This window comes from Triturus cristatus, chromosome 5_1, assembly GCF_964204655.1.
Source record: "Triturus cristatus chromosome 5_1, aTriCri1.1, whole genome shotgun sequence".
Lineage (NCBI taxonomy): Eukaryota > Metazoa > Chordata > Amphibia > Caudata > Salamandridae > Triturus > Triturus cristatus.
In genome coordinates, this window is record NC_140587.1 from 302996683 (window position 1) to 303009619 (window position 12937).

The following is a 12937-nucleotide window of genomic DNA, read 5'->3' on the forward strand; positions in this document are numbered from 1 at the left end:
GGATAGCGTAGGGATAAAAATTACTATTCCCACTCCAGAGAGTGCAACAGTAGGGAAAGCGTTGGATAGCGGGAGGGTAAAATTTACTATTCCCACTCCAGTGAGTGCAACAGTAGGGAAAGCGTTGGATAGCGTAGGGGTAAAAATTACTATTCCCACTCCAGACAGTGCAACAGTAGGGAAAGCATTGGATAGCGTAGGGATAAAAATTACTATTCCCACTCCAGAGAGTGCAACAGTAGGGAAAGCGTTGGATAGCGGTAGGGTAAAAATGTATATTCCCACTCCAGAGAGTGCAACAGTAGGGAAACCGTTGGATAGCGGTAGGGTAAAAATTACTATTCCCACTCCAGAGAGTGCAATAATAGGGAAAGCATTGGATAGCGTAGGGGTAAAAATTACTATTCCCACTCAAGTAAGTGCAAAAGTAGGGAAAATAATAAATTAATATTTTGTTAAAAAGTAATTACTTATTAATACCAAAACAAGTATTACAAATAATTACCAATCACACAAGATTTAATAATTGATTATTTATAAATACCAATATATTTTTGTTTAATTAATTACCTATTAATAATTAATAAACAACCAATTGTTTTTCAATAACAAACATTAATAAATGCTAATAATACCAATAAATCATTAATTAATAATATATTGATTAACGATATACACAAATTATTTAAATAATTAATTTTTTACAATTATATTACTTCCCACCATATTCCCCTATAAACACACTACCCGCTACAAATATTAAATGAATACAATTAACATAATTATCAATTAAACAATTAATACAAATTAATTACCAATTAATACAAATTATTTACCAATTAATAATTAATCAACCAATTAATTTTCAATACCAATTAATAATTAACTAATAACAATTAAATTACTTCCCACCCTATTCCCCTATAAACCCACAACCCGCTACAGAACTAAAACGCTAAATTAAATTAAAGATATATTAATTAACAATATACACACATCAATTAAATAATTAATTATTTACAATTATATTACTTCCCACCATATTCCCCTATAAACACACTACCCGCTACAAATATTAAATGAATACAATTAACATAATTATCAATTAAACAATTAATACAAATTAATTACCAATTAATACAAATTATTTACCAATTAATAATTAATCAACAACCAATTAATTTTCAATACCAATTAATAATTAACTAATAACAATTAAATTACTTCCCACCCTATTCCCCTATAAACCCACAACCCGCTACAGAAGTAAAACGCAAAATTAAATTAAAAATAATTAATAATTCCTATAAATTATTATTTAATGTACTATAATTAAATTACTTCCCACCCTACTCCCCTATAAACCCACAACCCGCTACGGAATTAAATTACACAAAAATAAAATAACATAAAATTCATTACTTTAAAAATATACTAACATGCATTACAATATTAATACATACTTTTAACACATATACTAACACTTAAAACACTATAAAAAATTCGATATTTTTAACAACTATATTATGACTTTCGATATTACTTACTTCTATATTATTGCAATCGATATTTCTTACCTGTTTTTCGATATTCTTCACCACTATATTTTGGCAATTCGATATTCTGTCCATTCTATATTTAAAACTCGATATTCTGTCCACTCGATATTTTTTTTCTCGATATTATGTCTATTTACCGACAGAATCAGCAACACAGTTAAATCCAGGACAGTAATTTAAGGTAGAATGCCGCTACTGCTGCGGTAGCTCACGGAAAGATACGTGGAAGAATCAGCTGTTGCTAAAGATAGCAGGTATTCTAGTTTTCACACGGGTGGTTTATGTGTTAGGTTATTGCTGCTTCAGCTGTGGCCAACAGGGTACAGCCAACTATTACCTCTTTCTAAACCTTCGCTGTCATTTCCTTCCTTGTCCACCTTTCACAGTCTCCAAAAGGAAAAAAACTCAAAAACGTCTTGTTCCTGCCGCCGCAAAACAAGATCTGCATTGTACCAGTTTGACATTATGTGGCAGCTGTCAAGAAAGAACCCGCATCCCGTCAGGAACTTATTTTTATTTATTAAAAGAACACACCTTGAGACCCCATGTCTGCCCCGCCCACAACCAACAAAAATGTAAAGAAACAACAAAAACTGAAACTTCTTATTCCTGCTGCTGCAAAACAAGGTCCACAATGTACCAGCATGAAACTAGCAGGCAGGTTTTCAAGAAAGAGCCCTCATCCCCTGTCAGGAGCTTCATTCTGTTTTTTGTTTTGCTTCTCAAGAACACACCTTGAGACCACGTCCACCAAGAAAAGGCAAAACGACAAAGGTCTCTTTTTATATTTCACCCAGTAGACAGGGGCATAGCTTCGGGGGCGGTGGGGTTGGGTTGTTAGACCCCCCCTAATGTATTTTCTGATAAGTAGTTGGGTACAGGTGCTTTCAGTCGGGTATTGTGAGATCAGTTGGATTCAGAAGGAATTTTTACACACACACAGACAAAAATGCACGCACACTCACTCTCTGTTTTGAAAGTCCTCACAAATATTGGGTACTGTACAAAATATTGTGTGTTCTCTCTTAGTCCCCTACCATGCCGCATTCCTCTCCCTTTCCACTGCCCCTTAGGCCTCTTTCATGCACCCTGCTTGTTGTAAAATCTGCAGTATTTTGTTATTTTTATGCTAATAATGCTTTTTGCGATGTTAATCAAGTTTCCATATTTGAGAACATTTGCTGTAATTTGTCTATTTTAAGCTAACATTGTTATGGTTTTAATTAACTAAACAATAAACTTATACAATACAATACAAGACAGGCAGCCTCACCAGATGAAACACCCGTGAAGTGCTCCATGTGATGTGGGCCACGGACAGGTTGCAGTATCACTCGTCTCTCAGATGCACGCGCTAGCTTTGATCGTATTGGTCGACAAACCTTACAGAAGAATTCAAGCACGCGGGAGCAGAGGCAGGCGGATTCCTCACTCCAGAGATGTAAAATAGTGATTGGAGTGGAAACGTAATTAGACATACCTGCACGTCGCTGCCTGTTGGACTGTGTTGTGTGATTTGCAGATCGATAAGCGTGAGCATCTCACTGGGGCACACGTTCTCAGGCCCCCATTGATACTTAACATTCGGAAACATTGTTTATGGCTCACGTCACGGCATGGTTATTGACGGGTAGATCACGCAGGTCTTGATTCAGAGTTAACTGTAAAGTGCTGAAGGACTCTCGGGTGTGCGAGCATGTCCAAGCAAGGAAACACCTAAACAGGTCTAGGAAGGCTGAACGACATTTGAAAAAACATCTGAATGTGGCGATCAGTACTGCGGACTGCGCCCGCCAGTCACCACAATGGATAGAAAAAAAACAGCTTCTTATGCAGGGTCGCAACGACAGCTGGCATAGCCCAGACCGTCAATTTTCACACTATACTCGTCAAGAAGCCCATTCAAAAGAACATCCTTGATCAGGACACAAGTCCTAAAAAACAGATGTGGGGGGGGGGGGGGACTCATCAAGTTAGGCAGTATGTAAGTGACATCACAGAGCATGCAGTCACGGTGAGTGATATCGCAGGAAGTGGCAACACAAGAAGTGACGTCAAACATTAAGACCTCACACATGTTTATCAGGTAGTACATCTGTTCTGCTTGATTGGTTTCAAAGTCTGCATTTTAAAATATCTTATGGGGTTATAGCACTCACTGCAAAGATCTTTGTGTGCCAAGTAAATCTCAGGGAATAGTAATAATGGTAAGATAGCTCTGAAGGTTAACACGTTTGCTGTAGAGATCTGTGTTTTGTATAGTCCCAGATATGAATCAAAGTAGGGTAGAAGAGACTAATGTGTCTCCTGCAAAGCACATCATGAAACATGCAAATGACAGATTTTTATTTTATGTAGATGGGTAAGTGGGTTATTGCTTTCAACACAGATCTGTTCATAAATTGTAATCTTAATATAGCACAATGATCTGTGAAGGACACCTTGTAACCCTCACTATCTTATGTAACACATCTTGTACATTGATTTACACACTTACATGATTTATTGTTAATGTATAATGTGTATGTTACGTAAAGCGCTCTGAGAGCCCGCATTGGGATGAGTAGTGCTGTAAATGAAATAAAATAGTGGTATTTAAATTGTTATTTGTGTAAATCACAAAAACCATGGAAAACATCTACGGTGGGGACCCAGAGCCTATAGGGCCTCAAGGGGGACTGGCCTCCAGACAGAACCTGTTTTGTGTACGGAAAATCACACATCTTTAGTTAGTAAAAGTGCCTCCCTTATTTCAGGGCACAGGCCTGCTCTTCAAAAACCTGGTTTGATGAAGAGCAGCCTGTGGGCATGTCCTATGATGAAGCATGTTTCCTGATGGTGTGTGAGGACATCCGGTCACACTTCAGTGTGGGTCTAGGAATAGGCTGTTAAGCATGAAAAATTATAAAATGTATTTTCAGAAATAACTCAGGTGGCTTTTTTGGGCATAATACATTCACTGAAGATACTTTACCTGGTCAAGATATAATGCAAACAGGGTTGGACTGGCCTACAGGGCAATCAGGCAGTGCCCGATGAGCTGGTCTGATATATCAGTGTGTGTGGGTGCTTTATTTGTGGTGCATTTTTGGGCTGGTTTTATGGCCAGGTGTGCTGGTATTTACTGTTTATTTCCCAAAGACTGCCACTTTTTTTAACTATATGCTTTGCTAATGTGGGCCACTTTTATTTTGGTGCCTGTGTCTATTTTATTTCCCAGTCCGACTTAGGTGCACAAAACCACACGTGCTTTAACCCTGCAAATACTATTGTACCGTCCAATACACAACACAGTCCTCATCGATTGCTAAAAAGTAAGTGAAATGCAATAGAATTTGTAAAACAATTTCCCATGTTGTTGGCTATCTTTGAATCAATCCATGGCGTATCTGGAGTTCCTAATGAGTGCAAACAGATGCAGGTGGTGGACACTTAGTTTTGGGGAGTGGGGCTTATTTTTCATTGTTAGACCTCGATGCAGAGCAAGAGAGAGAAATGGAGAAAATGAGAACAAGGTGGAAGGGAAGGATTGGAAAATAGTTCCTAAGGGAGAAAGCAGTGATGAAAAATAACCTTTCTGAGAGTGAGATAAAGAGACAGTAAGTGAAAGGTGCTGGAAAAAGAAGGCACGAGGTAGAATAAAGCCCTTGATGCTTCTATATTGGAGAATGCTGCCATTTTTCAGCATCGGTTGCAAGCTCCTAAAACAATCTTTGGGCACTCTGAAGTTATTTATTTATTACGAATTAAGCTCTGCATAGTTGGCTAATGGAAAATTTGCCAGAAGACCGCAGAAGCCTTTCTCAGTGGCTACTCTCATCTTCCTTGTAACCCCAAGCATTCTAAATAGATATCCTTCCACCATCCCTATTTTACTAAGACCCCTAACTTAGCTCGCAGCAACGCCTTGCGCATCTCAAGAGTTGTGCAACTACATTTTAAACTCAGTTGCCTTGTCTGCAGGGACAGGTTCAACATGGCGGCTGATATCGAGCATTAGAGGGTTCTTTAAATGGCAGGAACTGGTTTATCTACATTTTAAAGAAAAAAGTGTTCCCAATGAATGTTTTCAAGGAGTAGAAATGTAATGTTTTAAATATGGGCGGATGCTTGCAGGCGGTTAGCATGAATACTTCCCTTTCACAATCTTTTTTCTCAGTTACATTTATAATGCATGTGGGAGGGTACTTATTATTGACGCATTTACACAGCGAATCAGTAAGCACCAGAGTGCGGAACGGATCCAACTCTTCCAAGGCCTTCCAAAGGGATGCGCTTCCTGGCTATCGAAAGACAGATGATCTGGCATTGGGGATAGTCAATTCTCATTCTAAAGGCTTCGGTGCGAGATGCTCAAGGGGTCTCCCCTCTTGTTATTTCTTTCAGTGCGGACAAAGGCGAATCCCCAGATTTTCTTCAAGTTTTTGCGGGGACGAAAAATGTCACACGCTACTTCTGGCTCCCTAAAGGAGATTACAGCTTCTGGAGTGGACTCGGCAGAGGAAAGGTGTGGGTGGGAAGTCTGATGCCTGAGTCCTAAACACATACACACAGGTCTCCTGTGTTATGAGAAATGAGCTCGTTTGCAAAAGAACAACATTTATTTATTAATAATAGTATATTTAATGCAGATGTGATAAGGGTCAGTACAGAATTTGAATTTCCCTTAGATTAGGTAAGGATTCATATTAGGAGTGTTGCGACCTCCGAAAGTAAATCCTGTAAATGTTTCCACACCCACGGGTTAGATAGGTTTGAGACTGTAACGCCTGGGTACGATTGCTCAGTTACAGTCCAGAGATCATGTCAGGGCTGCCACTGCAGCAGACCCATGGGCCTGAGGGTGGGAGGTTTGAAGGGAGATAAGGAACCAAGATTACCATCTTAAATACTTTCTACCTCCAAGGTCAAATGGGAGACGTGACCCCAGAGGGCAGGGAGCAAAGGTCAGCCCAGATATAACATGAAAGTAAGAGAAGCCCAGTCCATGCAATCTAATGCCTTGCACAGCTGTGGCTTGTGAAAAAAAATGAGTAAATTCTTCTCAAGTAATAACACGTCGGCACTTTTTTTGAACACATTTTGCTTTTATGGCCGAGAGACTGCAAAAACCGATTTAAAAACATAAACTGCAATTTCAACTGTGTGCAACATCTCTAGACACCAATTTCCAGGAAATCATATTCTATTTTGTTGCAAGAGTTATCTACAAATCCATCACGGATTATATATAGCAAAGGTCGATCGAATGGAATACACTGCAAATAACCTAAATGTAGCTGCGTTTTCACTCATGATATCCTGCTGTTGGTTTTGCAAAGATGCCAATTTTAGTTTTTCAGGCATTGTCTATTGTTTTATATATATTTACATTCCTGACTGTTTGTGGTCCATGTTTTTAAGTCGAGCTTGGGCAGTGCATGCGCTGCTGCAAGGCATGCAGTATTGGAGTATGGCTTTGAAGCTCCGCCCATTCTCCGCCCTTATTTGTCATTGGCTTGTGTCATTGTCTTTTGTAAACACTGGCTTTGGAGTCGTTATTAGGCTTGTTAATCCCTCCTTGGTACTACCTTGTCTTAATTTGTAACCGCCCATGGTGACTGGCCCTTTTACTTCTATTGCAACACAGTATGTGTTATTTAGTTTGTAAGCACCATTTTCTTTAATGAGTTTCTTCCACTGCAGGAATGACGTGCTTTCCTCGCCATGCACGCTTTCACTTTCAAGCAGCCCCCGACAATGGCGGCCGCTTCTTTGAAGCAAAATAGGTCTTCCATTTACACATTTGAACTCTCGTAAATGCCAGACGTATTGCATTGCAAATGCTGTTTTTCATTTTGTGCAATGCCTGGTGGTTTATTCTTTTGTGACACTTTGTTTTGTGTGGTATGTTATAAAAGCCAAACGTGTATTATGCTATGTGCTAGTCGTTTTCTAATGTTTGACAATATGTGCTGCACATGAAAGAGCTGTAACGCTAGTTTTCATGTGCTGCATACGATGTAACTTATGTTTAATATATGGTATTTGATGCTGAGAAGTAACCAGCTCAGTGCCTTGAATTATTCCAAATAAATTCCTTTGTGAAAACAAGTGTCGGGGGCTCGTTCATTGAGCAGAATTTGCCATTTGACAAATATGCGTATACTTGATCGAATGTTCCATAATCATATTTACCCTAATTATGCAGTGATCAACATAGACATAGACACAGCCCATAAAAAGTATCTCTTCTGAAGACAGCCATGATAGTTTTCAGCTAAACAAACACAATTTGCCAACTTTGGGGCATATCAGCAAGGTGGCGCTATGAAATTATTGCCGCTTTTGCATCCGTTTTCGGGCGAAAAGCTGCGATAATTTAATCGCCTTATCAGCAAAGATACGCTATCGCGTGTTTTGCTGATTTAGCGCCCCTTACAACAACGCCCAGCTTTGCATCTCTAATGAGATGCAAAGTGGCCGTTCCGTGCCAAAATAAATGGAGAAATGTCGCTAACCGACATTTCTCTAATTATCAAGCTGCACGCAATCAAGCAGAGCGATAAGAAAAGCAGCGCTAACCACAGTTACCGCTACTTTCCTTACGCCTGCTTGTAATCTGATTTAGCCATGATATCCAATAGGAGGTGGATTACATGGCTAAGACCACCCTGCCCTATCAGCAAGGTGTCGCTGGTCGCAGTGCGATTATCGCTGGATTTCCAGCAATAATCACACTGTTTTCCAGCTAACGCATGGATTTCTATCGCTTGGGAGATGAGCGTTGCTGATAGCACGCTATCTCCGCGATAGAATCCAGCGTTAGCCTGCGATAATTATCCTCGCGCTAAAAGCGCTGAGCGATAATTATCGCAGGCCCTTGCTGATATGCCCCCTTGTCTTTAGATGGAGTCCTTAATCCACAAAGTATCTACTTTGCTATCCGGCGAAACATTGAAAGCTGTGTATTGACTTGGAATTTGTATTTATTGTTTTGCATTAAAGCCAGGCTTTGTGTCCCTGTATGCCTCATTTCAAGCCATCTGAAATGGCATTCCTGCATCCTTGGAGCTCTTTGTAGTGTTCCACCCAGGAGCCCATTCCCCGTTAGTTTAGGCATGCGGGTACCTGCAGATTTGAAGATTCCTGTGGCAGGTATGGCATCGTGTTCATTTCTCGGTGGAAGTTTAGGAATCATTATCTGCCCCATTTCATAAATTATAAAAACGCGTGGAAGTGGAAAGCTTTACATTTCCTTTCTCTAAAAAATAAAACACACCAGCTTACTTCTGTAGTGCCTCAACTGCTGATCCTAAAAACTATATGTTATGGTATGTTGTCATTACACCCCTTCCACACACAGCCAAGACAGACTCATCCGAGTAGCCATGTTAGCTGTACAACTGCTTGTTACAAGACACTATATATAGTTTAGAACCGTGCCAGGCAGCACAAACTCTTGCTTATGTGTTAATGTTATTCTGTCCCATTTGAGAGCATCTCCTTGTTTGTTTGGTCTACGTTTTGGGGTGCATACGGGAAAGGCCGCTTGTGCTACATCCTATCTTTTGGTAAGGTAAGATGCAAAGAAATCAAAATACAACAGGGATGTGGGTACAGCAAGGTTTCTGGCAGTGATAAACATAGCGTTTACAGTTGGCAGGATTGCACACCGTTTATGATGTTGGTGCAGCTGGGATTGTTCATTTTTGGCTTCTATAACGTAATACTCCATGGCATGCTTTTAGAGGGAATGGGTGCAGATGGTCTGTCGCTTGTGGTAAAGGATGGCACAGCATACGGCTAATGAGTGCACAGCATTGATCATGGTGTAAAATGGGCAGATCACCGTGGTAGGGGGTACACAGTGGTGTAATGTTTGCACAACACACAGTTAATGCATAGGGTACCCTGGCCTTTACCATAGGCGGTAATGGGAACCGTATCTTTTAAGGTCGAGCCTGGGCATCGCATGTGCTATTCTGCGAGACATGCTGTATTAAGGTAGGGACTTGAAGCTCCGCCCACATTTTTCATTGGCTTGTGTCATTGTCCACTGTAAACTGTGGCTGTTCATTGGTCAATAGGCTTAGTAGTCCCTCCTTAGGGAGCAGCGCCCTCTGGTGATAGGCCTTGAATAGTCTGATTGTGTAACCTTCCATGGCGACACCCCCTGTTGCGTGTGTTGTTGCTCTGTAGGCTTTAATTACTTCCCCCCTGAGCACTATTTTTTCAAATAGCTTTGTCCTGCCTTCTGTACAGGCAGGACACGCTCTCTCCTAACGCTTTTTAAAAACATTTATAGCACGGGCTCCAAATGCATTTGCAATGCAATAGGTCTTGTATTTGCGAGATTTTAAGCTATTGGCATTGTAAATGACAGTGCCTTTTATTTATCTGTTTGAAAAACAACACATAAAATAAAAGGCATTGTCATTTACAATGCCAATAGCTTAAAACTCTTGTAAATGTGAGACCTATTGCATTGCAAATGCTTGTTCAACAATAGTATTCATATTTGAAGCATGCTTCAAAATGAGTGGTTAAAGAAGATTCTGCTGGATAAAAGAAAGATGATTATTTCTATAATTTTGGGCCCATGCCAACTGAAAGATTTATGGCAGGTACTAGATGTAGGATTGTGTTTTGTGGGAGCGGATGTTTCTGAATGAAAGGATAACGGATACATGCATCATTACTTTTAAGGCAGCCACATGTGTCCAAGAGGTTAAATGCTGAGACCCTACTGTTGCAGTATGAATAGACCCGAAACGGAACTCAATCTCTTACCACTCCTGCCTTCGCACCATTTGTAATCGCTACTACAAGTCGCAACATGATCAAGTCACCCTTCCTTCCCTCACCCCAGAAAACCATAACATTTCCTACAAAGGTCACATTATAAGCCCACTCCTTACCAACCAAGCACAATGAACAGAGTAGTTTCTTATTTGTCGACCCAAAAGTGCTTCATGGACTCTCAGGGGTATGCAGCGCTATACAAATGCAGTACAATTCATCGCCTGTGACGTGAAACCCTACTGCCCGGGCTACTTGAGTGTGTCACTGTGAGCATGCAGGTTTAGAGTGTGCATGATACCTTTTGGCAAATGAAAACCTGCTGGCTGTGAACCAGAGTTCTCAGGTTTCGCATCCCTTGCTAATTGAGGCTTTATTTTGGAGTGTACCTTACACATGTGCACCTCTGGCGATAGGGGCAACCAGGATTCTTGATAAAGCAGAGCCGCTTACTGTCTGGCACATCAGATGAAGCTCTCAGTTGTTTCAAATGAGCCCCAGGCTACTTCTCTTCCTAGAAGCACGATCATTGTGCTTTAGCGGCCCACTTCCTAGAAAGAGTCGACGTCACTGGAGCAGGTTTGGGCATGGCTCTCGGCTGACCAGCTTCCTCACACAGGATAGACCCTATCTGACACCATAGGAGCACTTGGCATGCACGTTACATCATGCATTCTTCTCCCCTTCATCTGCCTATTTATGACACAAGGCATCACCTTACATTATTGTGAAGTTGCTTGCAAACACGTTGCTGCACTCGCGTAGGATCCTGGGAGACAGGAGATTGTGCCCCAACTTGCAGGAAACAGCACAACTGCGGTTGCAGCGCCTGTTTACTAGATGTGGGTGAGAGCACCAAAAGGGAATTTTTGTGTGCTGTGTGACTTGTGAGGAGTGGGTGTGAATGAGAAATGCTTTGGTAAACTGACAACAACGGAAACACCATAAGTAGTCTTATCAAATCCACAACTGCAGCAGGGCAGGTTGGGATAAAGTGCATCAGACCCTCTCAGGTGTTCATGTGAAATAGACTACGTGACCTCTTTGGGGTCAAACAGCAAGTGCCTGCTGCAATAAGGGTCAATTTGGGCTTCTCAGACTTAAACGTTGGGGTCTCCGGCACCAGATTACGATCCCAAATGGATTTTATTCAATTTAATAATGAAGGTTTCCACCCCACACATAAAGAAATGTGTGCACCTAAATTCAACACATGCATAATATCCCCTGTGCCTTTGATACAATCATGATTTCATAACCCCAAAACAGCCAACTATCTAATTGTACAAGTGCAAATTCATGTCTAAATCCACAAAAAATGTATTTATTCCATGCATTTACAAATGTAACATTGCATTAGTATGTCGTAATGCTAAATGAGAGTAAATGCTGAGGAAGACGCACTCTCACTGGGCTCCAGTCAGAAACTGAAAGACCAGCACCCACCCCCTCTATTGGGAAAAACGGACTTACCACATCTACGCAGACTGGGAGCATCTCCAATGATTGGGGAAAACCAACAGTGCTATTCGGGAGCGAGCCTACGCCTGCTGGGTGCTGCTGCATGTACTGCAAGCAGCCTGACTATGCCAAACAGGATCAGACCTTGCGAGGACCCATGACTAGGGCACACATTGAACGCTTCCCTTCTGCAGGAGCGGATAAGACTCAAGCCTGTTGGGACCCAGGAGACGCGCTGTTGAAAGTGCTACAGCAACATAGACACTTTTGACTAATTCCTAAGAGTCAAAGGGTAACTTGAGTACGACCTACAAGTGAGCATTACCTGGATGCAGCCACCAGTGATTGGGGATAACCCCAACCACATTGCAAGGAAGAGGGTGGGACAGAGATTTGCCTGACAAACACTAGAGCCCCGACCTCAAGGGGGATTGTGTTGTTGCTCACGAATATCATTATTCCTTTGCATGTTTTGAGTTATAAATACAATGCTTCTTTTTCCTTTGTATGTGTAGAGTTAGAAATAAAACACTTATTTTTCATATAAAACTTGTCATTTATTTATTAACATTACTGTGTGCACTTTGAGTTATGAGTCATGTTCACTAATCTGTATGTACATGACCCCCCCCCACCCAAGGGAGCCTTTGACAGCTCGTCCACAGCTACCACTGAGAGTCAAGTGCAGAGGGGTTCCTTGGCCCAGTTGCTCAGGATCCAAAGTAGGCCGGGCCCCTGGACATGAGGAGAAAAATGCCTCAGCCCCCTATGTTGGGCCCAGTAGCCCCTGCGTGCCCCATGGCCCTCCAAAAAAGGTTCTGACAGTGGGGTTTGGAGGGAAGGAGCTTCTTCATGGGGAAAAATATTTTCCTCACTGAGAAAGAGAAAACATTTTTAGCATTTACAAACGCACGCTCGATGCGGTGGATTGACAGACTTCTCCCATTTATGTTCAAAACTATGTCATGCCACTTTTGTTTGTGCCGCTGGCAGCCGTGGTCGATGTTCTGCATCAAAACTCTGTAAAATACCTTAACAAGGCTGTGTTTGAGCTAAATCGCACTTTTCTATTCACTTTGTTTCACGTTCTTGGGCATGTACACTATACGCTTCAGATAACGAAAAAACACGTGCAG

The 12937-nt window shown here is 41.2% G+C and overlaps 1 protein-coding gene and 1 long non-coding RNA gene across 4 annotated transcripts in view; one reads left to right on the top strand and one right to left on the bottom strand.

Annotated features, from left to right (window-relative positions):
• Positions 1–12937, top strand: part of LOC146830832 (uncharacterized) — a 388671-nt gene that overhangs the window by 187343 nt on the left and 188391 nt on the right. The window lies entirely within an intron of this gene.
• The window catches only part of SACK1A (scaffolding CK1 anchoring protein A), an 80748-nt gene that overhangs the window by 35793 nt on the left and 32018 nt on the right, over positions 1–12937 (bottom strand). The gene's annotated exons all lie outside the window — the stretch shown is intronic.